Below are 21692 nucleotides of genomic sequence, written 5' to 3'. Positions count from 1 at the left end.
ACTTAGTCGCCGACATCATCGCCGAATGAATACAAATGTGTGAGGTACTGCAAGCAAATGTTCTCATTGAGAAGCTGCCCAAGTCCTAGTCTGACTACCGCAACTCTCTTAAGCATAAGAAGAGAGAAAGTTTGCTTGAAGAGCTCGTGGGCCATATGAAGATTGAAGAAGCCAACAGTTTAAAAGATAAGCTTACTAATCCTATGAGTAATTTATCTTTTATAGCTAACTTGGTTGAGTCTAAATTCAAGAATATCATGAACGTGGGAATCAAGACAAGAAAAACCCCAGAAGGCTACTAACTTCAAGAAGTCAGGAATGGCCAAACCTGAAGAAAAGACGCTCAAGTGTTATGTATGCGGTTTACCGGCCACAAAGCTTACCAATGCCAACATCGTTCAGACCGCCAGAATGACAACAAGCAAATGCATGTTGTAGAAGAAGATGATGAAATCATTGCTGCGGTGGTCTCAGAAGTCAATCTGGTGGAAAACAGTTCGGAATGGGTTGTTGACACTAGCGCTTCAAAGCATTTCTGCGCAAGGAAGAGATTTTCACCGAATTCGAGGATGGGAACGTAGGTGAACGTGTGTACATGGGGAACTCTAGGAGCTCTGAAGTGCTAGGCAAAGGTAAGGTTTTACTCAAGCTGACCTCTGGTAAATCTTTGGCTTTAAATAATGTTATGTATGTACCTGCCTTGTTTAGAAATTTGATAAGTGTTGGGCTTCTGAAAAAGGCAGGCATTAAGTTAGTTTTTGAGGCAGATAAACTTGTACTTTCTCGAAATGGTGATTATGTTGGGAAAGGGTTTTTAAGCAATGGTTTATTTTTCATAGAAACTCAATTTAATGAAAATAAAGCTACCACTTCTGCTTATATTGTTGAATCCATTGATATGTGGCATGCTAGATTAGGACACGTGAATATTCATGCTTTAAAGAAATTAATAAATATGAATGTTATGCCTAAACTAGACACAACTAGCTTTAACAAATGTGAAATTTGTGTAGAAGCTAAGCATACTAGACCTCACTTTAAGACCGTTTCTAATAAAAAGACTGATCTGTTAGAACTCATTCATATTGATCTAACAGATTTTAGAAACACTGAAAGTAAAGGAGGAAAACACTACAACATAACATTTGTAGATGATTACTCAAGATATACAAAAGTTTATCTCCTAAGGACTAAAGATGAAGCTGAAAACTTCTTTCTTATTTATAAGGAAGAAGTTGAAAATCAGTTAGATAGGAGAATCAAACGGGTTAGATCTGATAGAGGTGGTGAATATGGATCTAATTTCTTAAAAGATATTTGTGAAAAGAATGGCATAATTCATGAAACATTAGCCCCCTATTTTCTCAACAAAATGGTATAGCCAAAAGGAAAAATAGAACTTTAAAAGAGATGATGAATTCTTTACTAATAAGTTCAGGTTATCTGATAATATGTGGGGGGAAGTCATTCTATCGGCAACTCATATCTTGAACCGAGTTCCTCATAAGAAATTAGATTCTACCCCATATGAATTGTGGAAAGGATACGCTCCTAATTTACAATACCTGAAAGTGTGGGGGTGTTTGGCCAAAGTGGGTTTGCCAGACTTTAAAAAGTCCACCATCGGACCTAAAACCGTTGATGTAGTGTTTATAGGGTATGCTACAAATAGTGTTGCATATAGATTCATGCTTTTACAAGATTATTCTATTTGTGAGTCAAAAGATGTTGTTTTCTTTGAAAATACTTTTCCTTTAAAGGAACCGAGAATAAATGTCGAAACACAAATAGAATATTTTTCATCTACTTCTTCTAGTATTCCCGCTAGGTCTTCTCAACAAAATGATTTCGAGCCTAGAAGAAGTAAAAGGCAAAGAGTTGAAACCTCTTTTGGACCAGACTTTATTACTTCCTTTATTTCTGAGATAAATGATTTAGACCATTTTAGATCCTATAGCTCAAATTTTTCTGTTAGATGAGGATCCTAAAACTTTTGAAGAAGCTATAAGATATATCGATGTTAGTTTCTGGAAAAGCGCTATTAATGATGAACTAGAATCGATAATGTCTAATCATACTTGAAAATTAGTTGACTTACTAAAGGGATTCAAACCAATCTGTAATAAATGGGTCTTCCGGAAGAAACTGAGGCCAGATGGTTTGATTCAGCGGTACAAGGCAAGGTTAGTCCTCTATTCATGAGTTACAAGTACATCAAATGGTATTAAGACTGCTTTCTTGAATGGGGATCTGGATAAGGAGATTTACATGGAGCAGCCACTTGGTTTTGAAGCACCTGGTATGGAAGGTAAAGTCTGTAGACTTAAAAAGTCACTTTATGGACTTAAGCAGGCTCCTAAACAGTGGTATGAGAAATTCCATAAAACTATTATTAGTTTTGGTTTTGTTGTGAATGGTTCGGATTCTTGTGTGTATTCGAAGATGCTTGGCACTGAATGTGTCATCATAAGCCTGTATGTTGATGACATGTTGATTTTCAGTTCTAACATTGAGTCCATTAACAAAGTTAAGAGTTTTTGTCCACAAAGTTTGAGATGACGGATTTGGGAGAAGTAGATGTAATCTTAGGAGTCAAAGTTACCAAAAATGAAAAGGGATTTTCTTTAAGTCAAGCACATTATATAGAGAAAGTGCTAAAGAAATTTGACAGTTTTGATGTCGTCCCTGTTCGAACTCTTTGTGACCCTAGCATACATCTTGTTAAGAATAAAGGAAGTAGCGTTTCCCAAACTGAATATGCTAAATTAATTGGAAGCTTAATGTTCTTAATGAACTATACTCAGCCTGATATTGCTTATGCTGTGAGTAGACTGAGTAGATATACTCATAATTCGAGTGGTGAATATTGGATTTCTCTTAAATGCTTACTGAAGTATCTTAAGGATACTTTGGATTGGAAACTTGAGTTTGTTGGCTTTCCTACGGTACTAGAAGGATATTGTGATACCAACTGGGTTTCTGATAATGATGAGGTAAGCTCTACGAGCGGGTATGTTTTTACTTTGGGTGGAGCATCAATCTCGTGGAAATCATCAAAACAGAATTGCATTGCTCGTTCTACCATGGAGTCAGAGTTTATAGCTCTTGATCTAGCTGGGCAAGAAGCCAATGGCTTAGAAGCTTGTTAGCAGATATTCCATTGTGGGAAGACTGACTCCTCCAGTTTCATTGTTGTGTGATTCACAAGCTGCGATATGTGTGGCTAAGAACCAATCTTACAATGGTAAGACAAAACACATTTGTATAAGACATGAATCAGTTAGACACTTAATAAAGAATGGAGTGCTCTCTTTAGAGTATGTGAAGTCAGAAAGGAACCTAGCAGATCCACTTACCAAAGGGTTAAGTCGAAAGCCGATCCTAGATTCGTCGAGGGGGATGGGACTCAAGCCCATTGGTTGAGGAATTCATGGTGGATACCAACTTAGTTATCTAAGTTCCATGTGGTCAAACGAAACCATGGAAAGACTCATAGTGCACATTCCTACTTCATATCTCTATGATGAATAATGTGCATGCCCAAGTTAAGCTTAAGTGCTCTTAATAAATTCATAGCCCAGGATTTGGGTGGTCTTAGTGAGAAAGACTTGATGAATTTACCGATTTTAGCTAAATATCTATTCTTAATAAGTTCATAACCCAGAGTGAGTGGGTATCCTAAGTGAGAAGGAAATAATGAACTTATCGACAGAAAGGTTGAGTTTGTTAAACTCTTAATAAATTCAAATCCAAGTATTTAGATGGTTCTAGTAATAAGGACTTATTGAATTTACCGATAAATATGGTTGAATATTTATTCTTAATGATTTCTTAGCCAGAGTTTGGGTGGTTCATTAATAATGAACTTGAAGAAAGTCATCATACCCTTAGTGAGGTTGAGCTATTATAAAAGCTCTTAATTATTTCATATCCCTTTTAAGGGTGGTTTATGTCGAGATAAACTTGATGAAATAACCTATGTAAGTGAGAAGGGTTAGTCGCCTTTTATGAAAAATGTTGGGCCATTTTTCTAGCACGCTTACTAGAATCCTGAGGTAAGATGGCCAAATATATACTTTTGTATATATATATCTTACACATCGAGGACTCAGGTGGATGAAGGGGTTAGTTGTGTGTTATGAGTTTACCCCCATCTTAGAAAGTTTCAGACTAGTTTCACTTATCTAAGAGAATGATTGCTCGTCATCACTATGTACTAGTTCCAGATATGTTCACTAGTGCTTAAACAACTAATCTCGCTATTGCTCTTCTGGAAAGTTTGTTTTCGAGTTTCAAAAGAATTCTTTCGTATTAGTGGGGGAATGTTGGTAATGCTCAATCCCACATAGTATTGGAAACACTATTGGGAATGTGTATTTATGGTTTGGATTTCCCACTTCCTTGTTGAGTGAAAGAGAACAAGGGGGACTCTCACGCACCGCCGTCGCCACCGTCCATCTCGGCTCGACACTGTACAGCTCGGCTCGTGGTCGTGGTCGTGGTCGTGGTAATACATATCTTCGACACGTCATCGCGGATACTATCTTTTTAGAGAAAATTCTTGAGGAATTTCTCTTTAAAAGAAACAAATGGAAAATGTGAAAGATTTCAACTGATATTTATAGGCTGCTGAGGACTGGTTAAATTCAAATGATAACAGCTGGTTTATGAGTTATCAGAAATTAAACAGCTTTTTCCTAAATTAAATCAAAAACGTTAAGATGTATCTGGACTGATTTCCAGCTTTGTACAGAGAAGACAAGCTGTTAATATAAGGAGTTACATGAGTTATATGATTTAATTTCTGGAGTTATAACAGCTGAATAATGGTGTAATGAACCTGGACTATTTCTGAGTCATGTTCATCTAGACGTTTCAGCTGTTACAAAGAATGATTTTAATCCTGATTTTTTATATGGATGATTTTAACCCTATTTCTAGCCTATAAATAGAGAGCTGAATTCAGCTTCTCAACTCTCAACATTTCAGAATTCACTCTCCAAGTGTTTTCTAGATATTCTCTCTGTGTGCTTTCTGATAAGAAGAGCAATACCATCAACAGTCCACTCCGGTTTCGGGTGTACGAAATTCAGAGCGACTGTGTTAACCTCAGGGGACGGTCCGTCTACTGCAGCGATTACACTCATCGGGGCGAATTCATTTCTAAGGCAGTGGTTATACCACGACATGGTTTACAAATCTGTTCCTTTTCAATTATTGTTTATATTTCCTGTCATTGCTAACGGTGTGATTTTGCAGTCTATTTTACCAACATTATGGAAATTTGAAACCTTCATTAGATTGCTTCATCCTTATTCAACTCCAACTTCTTAAACTATGTAATGCTGCTGGATTGTATCAATGTACAACCCCTTCAGCTTCACCACTGACTTCACATGCCCTTTCAGAGTGTGAAGCTCACGAAGCCTGTCATAATAATAACCCCCAAAATTACTTTTCATCTTTAAACAATCTTATATATATAATTTCGAGTGAGTGAATCTGTACCTTGCAACCTCGGCTCGCCTCTTGGCATGCTCTGCAATCTCAGACAACTCTCTATAGTTGTTCTTGTCATGGAAAATGTTAGTAGCATCTGGATGGTTAAAGCCCATGTAGTGTCCTTTGAGGAAGTGCCCATTGAGCTTCCCTTTCTTCCTTTCCATAATCTTTCTTGGTGGTGAATGCGGTCTGTTATCAGGATTCGAGTTTAGTAACCGGTCTGAAAATTCACTCTTGGAATTTATATAAGGTGATACCTTGTTTTCCAGCAAGTTGAGTCAAGCTTTTCCGCTTAAGATATAACGAATGGTAAACTTCATTAGATCAAGTGGGATGTAGAAAATAGCACTGTAAAGCCATATGACACCAGCCCATCCCCATCATATTCCTTGAATCTTTACAAATCCCCAGTTTGCACATACAACAATCAAAGTAGCAACCTAAGGAATACCACAATTTAACATCTTTAGCTTTAGTAAAACTCAATTATCGCACTCGGAATTGTATATAAAAATAGGTACATTCTTACCAACTGTGCAATAACAAAGGCAGTGACCAATAGCAGTCCGGGACGCTCAACATAAGACCAGCTACGTGATCAAGTCACAAAAATTAGAGCTTGGCTCACAATGCTCACTTGTAAATATAAAGCACCCATTATTTGATCCTCTCTGTCCCTTAGAGACTTTACACCAAATTTTTCCTGCATTCACAGACACAAACAAATCAGAGATTAAATGTAATTAGAAAAATGATTCTGAATCCTTCACTTAATATGATTAAAAAACTTTTGGGACCGAATACCGAGAAGAAGTCGGTATCATGCATAACCCAGAAGAAAACGACAGTCATCAATGCCAAGTAGCCTCCAAGCACAATTCTAGTGGAAAAATTTCTTTCAGTTTCCATCTATCAAGAAAGGGAGATGGTTTCTCTGTCCTTTGCGATTGTCATGATGGTTCCTGATTAACATTCAAATCAATTAGTTTTAAACTCTTAATAATATGCTTCAACCCAGTTAAACATATAGACCATAAGTAAAATTTAATAATGTATGATCATTCACTTCATGAAATCTCACATCGTTTAGAATGACAATGATCAAAACCAAGAATGGTGAAAAATCGAACTTCAAGATGAGAGCAATAAACATAAACCCAAACTAAAAAAGACCAAAAATATGAATCAATATCTGGAACTTAAAGTTATTAATAATGATTATATAAATGGTCATTTATAATGCACTTACCACAATACGGATAGTGATGGAGACTGCATTGATCTATGGAAGTAAAGAGAGCAAAGTCATTCAATGTAAAATCTACTACTTTAATATTTAGAATATGTTTGGAGCAACTTACAGTGTAGTTCTTCATCCTCTGGAAAATGGTTTTGCTAGTTAACACCGCATTGATAATAATGCTTAGTCCAGGTTCTGTAAGAATAATGTCTGAAGCCCTCCGTGCCGCATCAGTAGCATCGACCACAACAATACCAATATCAGCCTTCTTCAAGGCAGGAGCATCGTTAACACCATCTCCAATCATTCCACAAATGTGTTTCCTCTCTTGTAACTTCTTCACAATTTTGTATTTGTGATCCAGAAAGACGCCAGCAAACCCATATGCCTTCTCAATCAACTCTTCCACGGGGAGGGCAGCTATGCTTGCACTTGTCTTGACCAAGCAAAGAAGCAGATGGATACATGTTTATTCCCATTCCAAGTCGTCAGCCAGTCTCCTTTGCAATGGCTAGTTGATCACCTTGACATAATGCAAAAAGTACGTGAGTAATTGCTTTAAAAAATGAAGTGCTAGTGATGGAATCATGCAAAGATGAACTTGTAAAGGATTCATTTACCCGTAATCATCTTGACATTGACACCGAGATTAAGAGCTCTACGAATGGTCTCTGTACTGTCATGCCTTGGAGGATCAAACAGAGGCAATAAACCAAAGAATTACCAAGGAGTACCGGCACCTTCTTTTTTTTTTTCTGGCACTTGCTGAAAGTATAAGAAATGGACAAGGGTAAGGGAACTTTTCAATATAAAACAAAGGAAAAGTAGTTAAAACATCTTCTTGAATAACCTGTCTTGCAACACCTAATGACCGAAGTCCACGACCTGCAAACTTATCTATGATAGAATGAACCTTCTTCTTAACATCTTCTTTTGCATTGCAAAGGGTTAAGATCTGTAAACACATGAGATTATTAAGTCATAAAAATTTCATAGATGACATACGGTAAATTATGATAGCAAAATTACCTGTTCAGGAGCACCTTTGCTTGCTCGGTGTCAGTTACCATTTGAATCAATGTAAGTCAAAGCAGTTCTCTTATCCACAGGATTGAAAGGCAAGAAGTGCACCTCTCTGATACCATCTCTTGCCTGTTTGAATAGCATGTTGAACGTAAATACTCATCCAAAGGTCATTTCCCATAATCAAGAAACATAAGAGGGAAAAAAGGGGTACCTCCTTTGGATCAACAAGCATTCCAACAATGACAACATCAATGGCATCTTGATTTTTAGTTCTAGAGGCTCTTGCTACGAGCAGGAAAACATGTTCCTTATCGACATCCTTTGCAAACACCTCAATCAAGTTTCTATCAACACTCAGTTTGTTAAGAGTCAATGTTCTCGTCTTATCACTACAAAGGACATCCATACCGGCCATTTCTTCAATGGTAGTCATTCGCTTGGTAATAGCACCCTATTGAGACAGCCTGTGAGATCCGATTGCCATGGTCATCGATAAAACAATGGGTATAGCAATGGGAATTCCACCAATCAAGAGAACCAAGAGATTTTCGATTCCATCCCTGTACTTGCGGTGTTGAATGGGGTACATGACAATGATCTCGATTAACATACCGATGGCAATAGAACAAATACAAAAGTTTCCAATAGCAGTGAGCACCAATTGGAAGTGTCCTACATTGTTGGTGTTGTCCACAAGATGTGCAGCCTTACCGAAGAAGGTGTGAACACTGGTAGCAATAACGATAGCCTCAATTTCACCTTGTTTTCAAGTAGAACCGGAGAAGACTTCATCCCCGGGGTTCGGTTCTTGGTCACTGGAAGTGATTTACCTGTAAGGGCAGATTGATCAATCTTCAAGGGATCACCTTCAAGAAGACGGGCATCAGCAGGGATAATATCTCCCAGTTTAATGCTAATGATGTCTCCAGGAACAAGAATTGATGCTTCTTGTTCACTCCATTTGCCATTCCTATGCACCTATATGCATACACTCACAATCAATCTCATTATTATATTCAGAAGAGATAACAAACCATGAAAAATACTAAAATAAGACATGATGAAAAGGGATATTAAGAAACCTTGGTTTTGGGGGCAAGACCAGCTATAAGAGCAGCAGCAACATTGCCAACATTGTTTTCTCTGATGGTAAAGTTAATTACCAACAAACAAACAATACCAACAAAGTCTTGCCAGTCTGGGGGCTTCCTATCACCATTAGCCAAAGCAATGGTCATGATTGTTGCAGCTTCCATCACCCATGATAATGGATTCCACATGAACCTCAAAAACTTTCTTTCTTGCTCATTTAGAATCACAAATCACCACTTGTCAGCATTCAATTTTTTGGAGCATATTTAAATAATGAACTGATATGATAGGCCACAATATAATGGAAATCTACCTTCTCCTCTTCCAATTTGTTGGGTCCAAAAATCTGAAGCCTGTTGGCTCCCTCCTCCGAACTCAGCCCTTCTCGGCTACATTTCAACTGCTCAAACACTTCCTCTATTGCGATTTTCTCCTGTAAATATCACCATTAAATTGTCCATTTCCATCCTATTTATTGTGTTCATGTTAAAAAATGAATCTTAGATTATTAACTTTAAAATGAATTTGGATATTTTGAAATAATCCAAGGATAGATGGGCAGGCGGAACGAGTGAACTCGTGAGCCCAGTGCATATAACTCGAGGCCTTGGGATGCTACCCAAATAATAAGAACGCGTTGACAAACGCCGTTACAAAATCAAAAAGTGCCCTGTCAGCACTTGGAGTGGGGTGGGGACACTTCCTACCTTTTCCGCACGTGATTGGTCCGTCTAATTCATGTTTCATTCTAAGTGCAAGAATGAAAGTCGGGAATATCCATTTTTAATTATATTTTAAGCAGAGAGATAGAGAGAGGGAAGAAGAAGGAAGTGCTACGGAAAAACTACCTAAAATTCCTACACTCAATTTAAAAAAAAAACTAAAACTCTTGAGTACTCGGATAATCACAGTAAAATAATTATTAAAATTTTTATATTAAAATTTTCATATTATTATAAAATATTTTTTGAACTTATTGAATTTATATATATATATATATATTTAAAATTTTAATATTGAATTTTATTATTACTTTTAACTTATAAGGATAATTTAATAATTATTTTATAATTTCTTAAAATTTAATAGTAAAAAAATTACTTTAACATATCTTAGTGATTATTTATATACTTTATACATATTTATTATAAATCAATGAAAGACTTCATATAATCAACTTTTTAATTAATATACTCTCCCATAGATGCTTGATCTTGAATTTAACTTGTAATGTAGTATCATAATGTATTTGAGTAATGATTATTCAAATCAAATAATTATTTAGTACGTTTGTCCGACATTTAAGACACCTCTGGCATGTCCCTCTTTCACATGTTTTGATCCGTAGTAGGAGATTACTCACTCGACAGCCTGTTTGGCAATACAGATAATATGCCACTATTGTTTCCTCTATTTCATTTCTATATTAATATGATTTATTTAAGAAACAAATATTCAAGTTATGTTTATTTTTCTATTTATTTTTAAAAAATAAGCGAATAAAATTTTAAAAATAAATATTAAAAATATTTTTATTTTAAATATCTAAAGCTTTATTATACAATTTGTATTGGATAATTTTTTAAGGAACATAACAAAAGAACCTAAAAATATAAATGAAATAAAACTTTAATAATATAATTTAAGAAGAAAACTTTCAACAATTAAATTAAAAATAATAATTTAAACATTTACTTTCAATTTATCCTATTAATATTAGGTATAGTGCTAAATTAACTCCCAACATTTACTAAATAATTATTTTGGCCTATACTCTTTTTTTTAACATTTTAACTCCTAACGTATCATTTTTGGGACAAAAAATCACTTTATAGATAGAAATTATTAGTTTACACACGATTAACATTTTAAAATAGATGTCTTTTTATCCTAAAATAAAACGTTGAAGGTCAAAATACTCTAAAAATAAAAAAGGTCAAAAAGATTATTCTATTAAATGTTAAGGATATTTTTTTATCATAATATAAAATATTAAATTTCAAAATGTTCCATAAAAGAAAATAGGAGTAGAATGATCGTTTTAATAAACATTGGATATTAATTTTCATATTATGCCGTAATATTATCCAAACGTGTACATCGTTTATTTGACTTTTTTTTAAGTGTAACTTATAATTATATAATTTTCGTCATATATTAGATTGTTATATTCAGTCTTAAATATTAATTTAGCTAAACTTTAATGATTTTTCGATTTATGTTATATAAAAAGATTTATTAGTTTAGTTTAAAAATAAAATGATCAATTACTGCATTTAATACAATATTATACCATACCATAAATAATACAGATAAATGTTAAGATAATAAAGCGAAATTCCACTTGTTAACAAAAATTTGTGTATTTTCCTTACCAAAATCCAGCTTTTATTACGGGAATAAGTTTTCAGGGTAAAATGAGGAGGAAAGTTTATTAGTCTCCCACTACGTAACTCAACTACAGAGACAATAACCCTGGGCTAAAACTACCAGCACTGCCTCGTTTACGGATAATAAATTATTTCGATTTTATATTTAACAAAGATGAAATAGAAATGAAAATATGAAGGCTTGATCTCCATGGTTTTCAGAACTGGATCGGTTAGTGAACGGTCATGCTATCGGTTCACTGGTTCAACGGTCGAACCGATCTAATCGGTCGAAAGAACCGGACGATGTCATAATTATTTAAAAAAATAAATAAAAATACCAAAAATATTTAATAAAAAATAATTTTGTATATCACAAGTCATATTCAAAGCAAGTCATAACATATATAAGTTAAAAACCATAAAATCAAGTGAAACAAAATGATTCAAATTAACTACAACATAATATTTAAGGTAAAACATATTAAATAATAAATATAACTATATAACTATAATTAAAAAATAAATTTGGGGCTAAAAAAATCATAACAAAATGATATTGTTTGGTTTAATTTTTTTTTTAAACAATCTCACATGGCTAAGAAACATAGAAGAACATCCCAAAAGTCTAAAGAATAAAAATATAAGAACAAAACAATCTCACATGGCTAAGAAACATAGAAGAGCATCTCAACTAACTTATATAAATAATAGAGGTAATTTGACATTCAAAATCATGGAGCCTTTTGGTGAGTATAGAGTGAACTATTCTTTCACTTCAATCAAGCTCGAATTTTAGGCTTCAATCGAGCTTCTAAATTTTTTTTGAGTTCAAGCCTTTTCGAGTTCAAGTTTCAATATTATATTTCGAATTCGAATTGAACTTGATAATTTTTAGTTCGTGAGTTTGAGTCGAGTTGAGCTTACTTTTAAAGTTTGAGTCGAGCTGAGTAATACTCGAGTTCGACTTGACTCGTTTAACAAACGACGTCGTTTGGTTTAATTTAAAAAAAACAAAATTGACGGTTTTTTCCAGTTTTTCCCAGTTTTCAGCCGGTACGGTTCGAACGGTTCAGCGATTCCGATCGGTTCACTAGTAGCGGTTCAACCAGTGTAGTTTGAATCGGACTAGATAATAATTTTCGGTTGAACCGACCGGTCTAGTCCGATTTTCAAAACACTGTTGATCTCTTCAAGACTGATAGCACCCATGTTTTCTTGAGCAGGAGTATAATCAGCTTTCAAAAAAGATCAAATCAAATCTCATGGAACGATGAAGATAGGGATTTGATTTTGAGTCAGAAAGTGAAAACCGTTGTTTCAGATTTCCAGAATCCCCAAAAACAAAAAAGGTTTTGGGGGATGGGGGCAAAAGGATTTTTTTTTTGGCTTTCTCTTGAAGCTTTGGTTTTGGTATGGGGAAGAGATAGAATCCTGGGCTTTTTATATAGAGAAAATAACCTCAGTGACCAAAAATCCATATAATATACGATTTTAACCAACTTTTTTCGGATTTGTCAAAATGACCAACAAAATCGCAATGCGATTGCTAATTCGCAACGCGATCTCCATTATCGCAAATCAGTTTCCAGATTCGCAACGCGATTATGACAATCGCAATGCGATTTTCCAATTTCGCGTTGCGATTTTCCAATTCGCAATGCGAATAAGTAAATCGCAATGCAAATTTGGAAAATCGCAATACGATACTGACTATCGCAATGCAGTTTTCCTAATTCGCATTGCGATTTACGTATTCGCGTTGCAATTTTCATAATTCGCAATGCAAATACGTAAATCGCAACGCGATTAAGTAAATCCCAATGCGAATTAGGAAAATCGCAATGCGAATACGTAAATCGCAATGCGAATCTTACTATCGCAATGCGATTTACATAGCGCCATTCGTATTAACGCGTATTTTTTTTTCAAATTCCAAACACGAATTTTTTCTTAATATATCGAAACTGAACCGTCCACAGTAATCGCAACTCATAACCTCAAACCTAAAATCACAACACTAAGTCCATCTCCATCTCTCACTCTCTACGGCGAAATCCGTCCCCATCTCCAAAGATTTTCGTCACCATCGCCGGCGAAATCCCTCACAACCATTCACAGTCAGAAATCCCTCACAATCATTCAGAAATGGAAAATCAACCTCCGAGGGTTAGTTTTTTTTTTTTTGAAATTTTTGCATTATTTTAGGTTTTTCATATTGAGATTGATGATAAGTTTACTAGTAATTTCAATAATAGATTAACCATTTCACTTAGATTTCTTATTAAATTCATTCGATTGCTGCCAATACTGCTAAACTGTTTAGCCTGTGAAGTTAGTATTTGTCTTTGTTTTGTCTTTTGGTTGAAGTAATGCAGAAGAAGAATAGTTTCGAGAATGAAAATCGCAACGCGAAATAACTATCGCAACGAGAGAATCGCAACGTGAAACCAAAATCGCATTGCGCATTGCGATTTTCATTTCGCGTTGCGATTCTCTCGTTGCGATTTTCATTTCGCATTGCGATTCTCTCGTTGCGATAGTCATTTCCGCGTTGCGATTTTCATTATCTCGTTGCGATTTTCATTTCAACCAAAAGACAAAACAGTGTTGCAAATTTTAGTTTCAAGAATAAACTACTATTTATGTTTATTGTTTTTGTATATCTTCACAGTGTAGTTTTTGGTATATCTAACTTGGTATGTTTATTTTTTTTGTAGAAATTTTTTTTGGCTTCATTGACATTAAGGAATAAAGTTAGCCTAGCCACTACAATTGCTTCGAAGCTTTCACCTGCACAAAGAAAATTGTTTGAGGAAACCTGCTTCGGGCCATGGCTGAGAGTATAGCATCCGGGTGGAGATGCTAATTTGACCCATTTGTGGCTTCAGACCATGACTAGCGATCTACCCGACAGTATACAACGTGGTGAGGAAGAGATATGGTTTCATTTTCCACCGGCATATACTTGTCTTGGGCGGAAGGAGTTCTGCTTAATCACTGGTCTACGATTCGGACACGATGATGTAGGCCGGTACACTCGTCATATCACCCGCCCATCATGGTTATCCAGGGTTTTTCCTGATGAGTCAATAGAGAAGCCGAACTTACACGTCGACGACATGAAGAAATTGTTTAATAAGAAAGATGGTTTTACTCGGATGAATGACGTCGATGTTGTCCGAGTATGCCTTCTACTACTTTTGTATGCCGGCTTTTTAGGCAGAGAGGCCAGACAACCTATTCCTCAGGAGCTAATATTATTGGTAGAGGACCTAAATGCATGGAATCTGTTTCCGTGGGGTTCGTATATATGGAAAGCTACCTGGACTAAGTTGTCGTCTGCCTTTGATGACCGTAAAAGTTTGCGGGGCTATGGGTCGAAATACACTTTGTCAGGCTTTGTTTGGGCCTTTAAGGTAAGAATTTCTATATAATGTTTTCAAAATTATAATTAATTATTTAACAATTACTAATGTTTGTTATTATATTGTTTGTAGATTTGGATATTCGAGGCTTTCCCCAGCATGCGGACATATGCATTAAAAACCTCAAATGATATTCCTAGGGCTATTTCCTGGAAGAGGAAACGTCTATTGGATTGGGAAGACTTAATACCATATGCGACAATAAATAATGTAAGTTAACACAAATATCATATATAAACAATTATTAATAGTAGACGTTTAACTTTGTTTGAGTTTTTATATTTTTAGGAGGCCAACATTCCATTAATGAGACTGACACCCACGGAGGCTGAGCTTGCCACTGATTGGTGGCAAGCTAGTCAGCGTTTTCTTGATGGCACGAATGATGAGCAGCCTCCACTTCCTCCACTTCGAGAGCCATCACCTCACCCAGAGCCATCACCTGATCGACCCGACTATACACCTCTACAACGAGAGCCATCACCTATCCCGTCACATCATCGAGCCTCTTCTCCACCATCACCTCATGATAGGCGACCGAAAAGATGCCATGACTTCTATCTCCTTGTTCTCCACCTCCACCTCCACGGGATGAGTCAAGGGAGTTACGTGATGAGGTCAATGCCTTGCGTGAGGAGATCGGTACTCTACGCGATAACGATGGTGCATGGCGTGTGGAGGTGTCTACTTTACGTGGTGAGGTTGCCGTTCTACGTGAGAGGTAGTATCGTTGCATAATGAGGTTCATACTCTACGCAACGAGGTAAGTTTAAGATTTTCCATATTTAACTTGATGATAAATTTACTCGTAATTTCTCTTAAATTAACCATTTCACTTAGATTGCTTAGTAAATTTATTCGGTTACTGCCAATACTGCTAAACTGTTTATTAACACTGTGAAGTTAGTATTTGTCTTTTTGTTTTTTCTTTTGGTTGAAGTAAATTTATTCGGTTGCTGCCAATTCAGCTAAACTGTGTATTCTTTAACACTGTGAAGTTAGTATTTGTCTTTGTTTTGTCTTTTGGTTGAAAGTTTGAAATATATTTGTCTTTGTTTTCACTGTTTAAATATCATGTCTGTTTATTTACTGATATTTGTATTTAATTATTTAGCGGACCGATAAGGTGGATGCTTTTAAGTCTCCGTATACCCCAATAGTACGAAGACACCGCAAGAAGAAGCTCGAATCGCTTGTCATCCCTCAAGAGTCCACTCCTATCGTTGAAGAGGCCCCTATCATTCCTCGAGAGTCCCCTCCCACCGTTCAAGAGGCCACTGTCATCGTTAAAGAGGTCCCTCTCACCATTCAAGAGCCCGATTCACATGGCGTCATATGTAGGATTCTTGAGAAACCCTCTGACGTGCCGGACATGTTGGATTCAAGTTGGCTCTCGTATGAGTTACCGGCCAGTACCATACCGGTATCTGAAGTGGAGAGGAAACAACTACCGGACACAATTCTGGATAACACCATTTGGGCTAAGACCGCAGTTGATTTTTATGTACATGAGCGGAGCCAGGGGTGTTTCACTGACATATGCAAGCTCAACGATGATATCTATTTGTTGCTTGATCAGTCTTGGTGGGGCGTATTATTAGGGGTCGAAGACAATTGCTATTTCGATGGAGGGGTAAGTCTTATATTTTTCTTATATTTTAATTTGATTATTTTTTTTAAATTTATGTAAGTTACTAATATATGTCTTTTTTTTGTAAAACAACATATCGATGCGTGGGTGTCACGTCTTCTAATAATTAGGAAACTTAAGGAAAATAAAAGAAATACACGATATACAATTATGCCGACGTCTTTTAACGCCGTTCACTTGAAGAATCAACGAGATGAATCATTTGCGTTGGGCAATGGACAAGCTAAACTTTATCCTGCATGGTGGGAGGTCAATAAGGTTAGTGTTTATTTTAGATTGAGTTTAAATGTATTCATAAATAAGTGCGCAAATGAATGAATTATTACTTATGATTGCAGGTGTTTATCCCTGTTTTGGAACGTAAACATTGGCTTCTCGTCGAGCTTCAAATCCCATCCCTTAAGGCAATAGTATATGACAGCATGATAAATTACATATCATTGGCTGATTTAAGAGATATTATTAAGGGATGGAGCTCTCATTTGGCTAAATTCTCTTGGATGCGATAAATTATTGGACTCGTTCTGGAAACAAGAAGCCAAAGAAGCTCAATATTACAGTTAGCAGAGACGAGACCACACCACAACAAACGAAAGGACCCAGAGGGGATTGTGGTCCTCTCGTATGCTTGGCGTTGGACCGTTTGATCACAGGAATTATAAAGTATCTACCTCCCACCGATAGAGAATAGAGCTGCAGTAGGCTTGTGGTTTCGCCATTATATGGCTAGATCGATATATACGAGACGCTGTCTACCTGCATCCACGTTATAAAAATGTCCATAAACAATTGGTATGTTTATAGGCTAGTGGTTTGAAAATGTTTGGTTAAGTACCTAGAATTCAATAATTTGTTGTTTGTAGGTTTTAGATGTGTAGAAAGTCTTGTTTGAGAAAATGTTTGGTTTATGCAGGTTAATCTCAGAAGTGAGCTGCATGAAAATGATGTATGGCTGCAAAAGTTGATTCAATAGTAGATGAGGAAATAAGAATTATTGCTTATTTTTTGATTGTTTAATTGATTTGTAAAAGGTGATTTGTAAAAGTTGATTTGTTTAATTGATGTTAACATAATTCTTATTTGTGCTTGTTTAATTGATTGAAATGTAATGGTTGATTTTGTTGATTTCAATATGCATTATGTTAAAGGCAAAAATTACTATCGCAATGCGAAATGAAAATCGCAACGATATAATCGCAATGCGAAATGAAAATCGCAACGAGAGAATCGCAATGCGAAATGAAAATCGCAACGACAAAATCGCAACGCGAAACTAAAATCGCAACACGAAACTAAATTCGGGTTGCGATTTTCATTTCGCTTTGCGATTCCCTTGTTGCGATTTTCATTTCACATTGCGATTCTCTCGTTGCGATTTTCATTTCGCATTGCGATTATCTCGTTGCGATTTTCATTTCGCATTACGATAGTAATTTTCGCGTTGCGATAGACATTAAGATGATTGCGAATGTCATTTCCGTGTTGCGATAGTCAAATGATTGCCTATTAAGTGATAACAACTGAACAGATCATAGCAATTTTCAAACTCAAGTTACTAATACATGCCTAACTGAAAATGTTAAAAGTTCACACATAAAATCTACATAATACAATGTTTGCATTTAAAAATCACCTAAGTTAACAGTCCCAAAAGGTGAAGCCAGTTGTGATTGGGATTTTAAAGATGATTGCGATTTTGATTTCCTTTTTCTTGACACCATATGAGCTTTGGATTTTGATGATGATCCATATTTTGGTAGAGGAAAAGATGATTGTGATGGCACTGGTGATCCACATGTCAACCTTGTATGACCACTTTCCTTGTACCGACTACATGTCGATCTCTTCTTCTCTTCACCCTTAACGGTATACGATCGTGACTTTTTGGTCGGCCAGGTAGCCTTCTGTCCATGGTTGGTGGCAAAACTGTTTGTAAGTCATCTGGTATGTCCCACTCAGAAGGATGTGGAATAGGGTAGACAATCTCGGCATAAGTCTGTCGATATACTTCTGTAGTATAGCAATCCATAGCGTATGTGCTTGAATCATCTTGGTTTAGATGAAGAGCAACTTTTATAACATGGCCACACAGATAACCAGATATTTGCCATTTCATACAACTACACGTCCTTGCATTTAGATTTGACAAGCCCATTTAAGTTATTATCCAGTACTTCAAACAAAGTGTTTGAACATGGTTCAACTCTCCATGACGTTGACTTCACAACACGTTTCGTTATCTTTTTTTCAGTCCATGGTGTAACACGATGTTCCAATGTTCCTGTAAATTTAAATAAATAATACTTAGTAAAATATATGATAAGTTATGAATTCAAAGAAATAATACCTGCATGGTTTCTTTTCTTGTAGTACCACTGTTGAATAGAGGCTCGAAAAAACTCCATTAACATAGTAATGGGTAATTTCCGGGAATGACGACTTAGAGCGTTGATTGATTCTGCACTATTAGACGTCATGAAACCATATCTTTCTCCAAGTTGATGTACTCTTGACCATCTTTCAAACCTGACATCTTCTAGTGTTTGAGCACACTGAGACAAAACACGTCTTAAACAGTTTATATGCATATTGAAATCCATTTCCCAATAAGTTTTTACAGCCTTCCAGTATGTCCATTTGTGCTTTTTTATACCCAGCAGACCTTGATTTTAGATTTCTATACAAATGAACACCACAAAGTCCATGAAAAGCATCTGGGAAACACATTCTAACAGCGTTGTCAATTGAGTTTGCCCTATCGGATATGATTGTCAGATTGCTAATAGGACTTATGTAATCCCTAAGATGCCCCATAACCATGTCCATGAATCAGAGGTTTCAGATTTTCCAACCCCGTAAGCTATTGGCAATATCCCATTGTTAGCATCCATGGCTACTGCTAATAAGTTTACTCCAAGGTATCGACCTTTCAAATATGCTCCGTCAACTATAATAATTGGGCGCATGCAAGTAATAAACGAACAAATCTACAAAATAATATACACAAGAAATATAATCATTTAAATGTGAAATGCATGTAACTAACAAAAATGAGTCAACATAATTATATTGATTTACTAACCGCAGCACCAATGGCGATAAACAACAACTCAAAGCGTCCATCTCTATCTGTTTTGATATGAGTTACTGACCCAGGATTTTTCAGCTTTAAATTGTGACAATAAGCCGACAGTTGGGCAAACGATGCTTCTGGCGACCCCCTCAACAATTCCAAGGCATAACATTTGGCTCTCCAAGCTTAAGAATATGATATACTAATCTTGAACCGAGCATTCATGTCAGTCATAATTTCATGTCCCCGATATACCCTGCCATTCAAAAACATTAACTCAGCCAGAAAACCACCCAACACCTTTTTGTTTGCCTGTCTATGGTGAGGAAAAACTTGGGTTCTTGAACATGTATGTATATCAATAAAAGTCCTAACTTGAAACATTTCACAATCTTTTATCCTCTTTGCAATCATACGCCACGTACAGTTTTTGTCAATCATACACCTTGTTTCGAAACGATCTTTGCTTGATTTGTTAACTTTTAGTTGATAGCCATCTTCCACACATTTCGTATACAAAGCTATCTTCAAGTCTTCCTTTGTATCAAAACAATCATCTTTCTTGATACGAATAACTTTTGTGTAACAATCAACTGCTTTCTTTACCAACTCTTCTTCCGGTATCTGAAGTAATTCTGGCATATTCCAGTTATACTCCCGTGGCATTTTCTTTTCTTCGGGGACTTTTTCTTCTTCTTTTTCTTCTTCAGGATTATATGAATTACAGAATGAATGTTCAACATGTTCATTCACAGTCGTAACTTCCTCCTCATTATCATCAACAACATCTTCCTCGACAATGGTTGTTTCATCATCAAAATTCGAGTATTGACCAATAACAAAATCATTACACGCAGGGTCTGTTTCTTCTTCTGAAACATCATCAAAATCCAAGTATTGACCAATATCAAAGTCCGGGTATTGACCAAGATCAAATTTCGAATACTGACTAGTACTCACAATTTTTTCTGTTGGCTCATCATCGTCTAATTGGTCAATACGAAAACCGGAATTTGGTGCTGAAAGTTGATTGGGATTTGGATTAGAGAAAGGTTGTGGGTTTTGAGAAAAACTTAGTTGATTACTACCCGCTACTGACCCAACAATACTACTTCTAGGTTCAACAACATACAATGTAACATCATCACTTGAAACACTAATGTAAGCAATGAATCGTTCAACATCTTCATTGTCGGTTAACAAATAAACTTTACCATTTCTCTGATAAGATAGCCTAAATACACTTAGGGACTCTAAATTCAATTTCTTTGAAACACGTAACATTAGAGTTTCATAAGTTAACTTTTTTAATGACAGTTTTAGTTGAAGATTCATGGGTAAAGGCATATATTGTAAAACACCATGAACATTCTCCATGACCCTCCAAAACACAAATCTATCCAAACATGATCAACATTAGATGATTTCATGGTTGTAAATTAATTTACTAAACAAACGAGCTGCGAAACTAAGACCTGTTGCCGGATGGGGAAGGATGTAGGAACGGATGTCACCGGAGAGAGTGATAGATGGAGATGGAATGAGTTGCGATTTAGGGATTTAGGTTATGAGTTGTTGCTGCTGCGTAGATATATACACAAAAAATTTGTGTTGCGAAACTAAAACCTATTGCGAACTTTGAAAATCGCATTGCGATTCTGTATTATAGCGTTGCGAAAGTAAGTATCGCGTTGCGATTTTCCTAATTCGCAATGCGAATAAGTAAATCGCAATGCGAATTTGGAAAATCGCAATGGGATACTGACTATCGCAACGAGATAATACAAAATCGCAACGAGATTCTGAAAATCGCAATCATCTTCAAAATCCTAATCACAACCGGCTTCACCTTTTGGGACTGTTAACTTAGGTGATTTTTAAATGCAAACGTTGTATTATGTGTATTTTATGTGTGCACTTTTAACATTTTCAGTTAGGCATATATTAGTAACTTGAGTTTGAACATTGCTATGATCTGTTCAGTTGTTATCACTTATTAGACATTCATTTGACTATCGCAACGGGGAAATCGCAACGCGAAAATGGTTATCGCAACGCGAAAATGGCTATCGCAATGTGAAATGAAAAATTGCAATGCGAAATGAAAATCGCATTGCGATTTTCTCGTTGCGATTTTCATTTCGCATTGCGATTTTCATTTCGCATTGCGATTTTCTCGTTGCGATAGTCAGTTTCGTGTTGCGATAGTCTGTTTTGCCTTCAACATAATGCAAATTGAAAATCAACAAATCAACTATTACATTTCAATCAATTAAACAAGCACAAATAAGAATTATGTACACACCAATTA

General features: G+C 35.9%; 1 pseudogene; it reads right to left on the bottom strand.

The window, feature by feature from the left end:
* Nucleotides 1–5304: 5304 nt before the first annotated feature.
* Nucleotides 5305–12441, bottom strand: LOC120138146 (annotated as a pseudogene).
* Between the last annotated feature and the right edge of the window lie 9251 nt (nucleotides 12442–21692).

This window comes from Hibiscus syriacus, unplaced genomic scaffold (assembly GCF_006381635.1).
Source record: "Hibiscus syriacus cultivar Baekdansim isolate YM2019G1 unplaced genomic scaffold, ASM638163v2 tig00002193_pilon, whole genome shotgun sequence".
NCBI classification, from domain to species: Eukaryota; Viridiplantae; Streptophyta; class Magnoliopsida; order Malvales; family Malvaceae; genus Hibiscus; species Hibiscus syriacus.
This window is presented reverse-complemented; position numbering and strand designations above follow the sequence as displayed.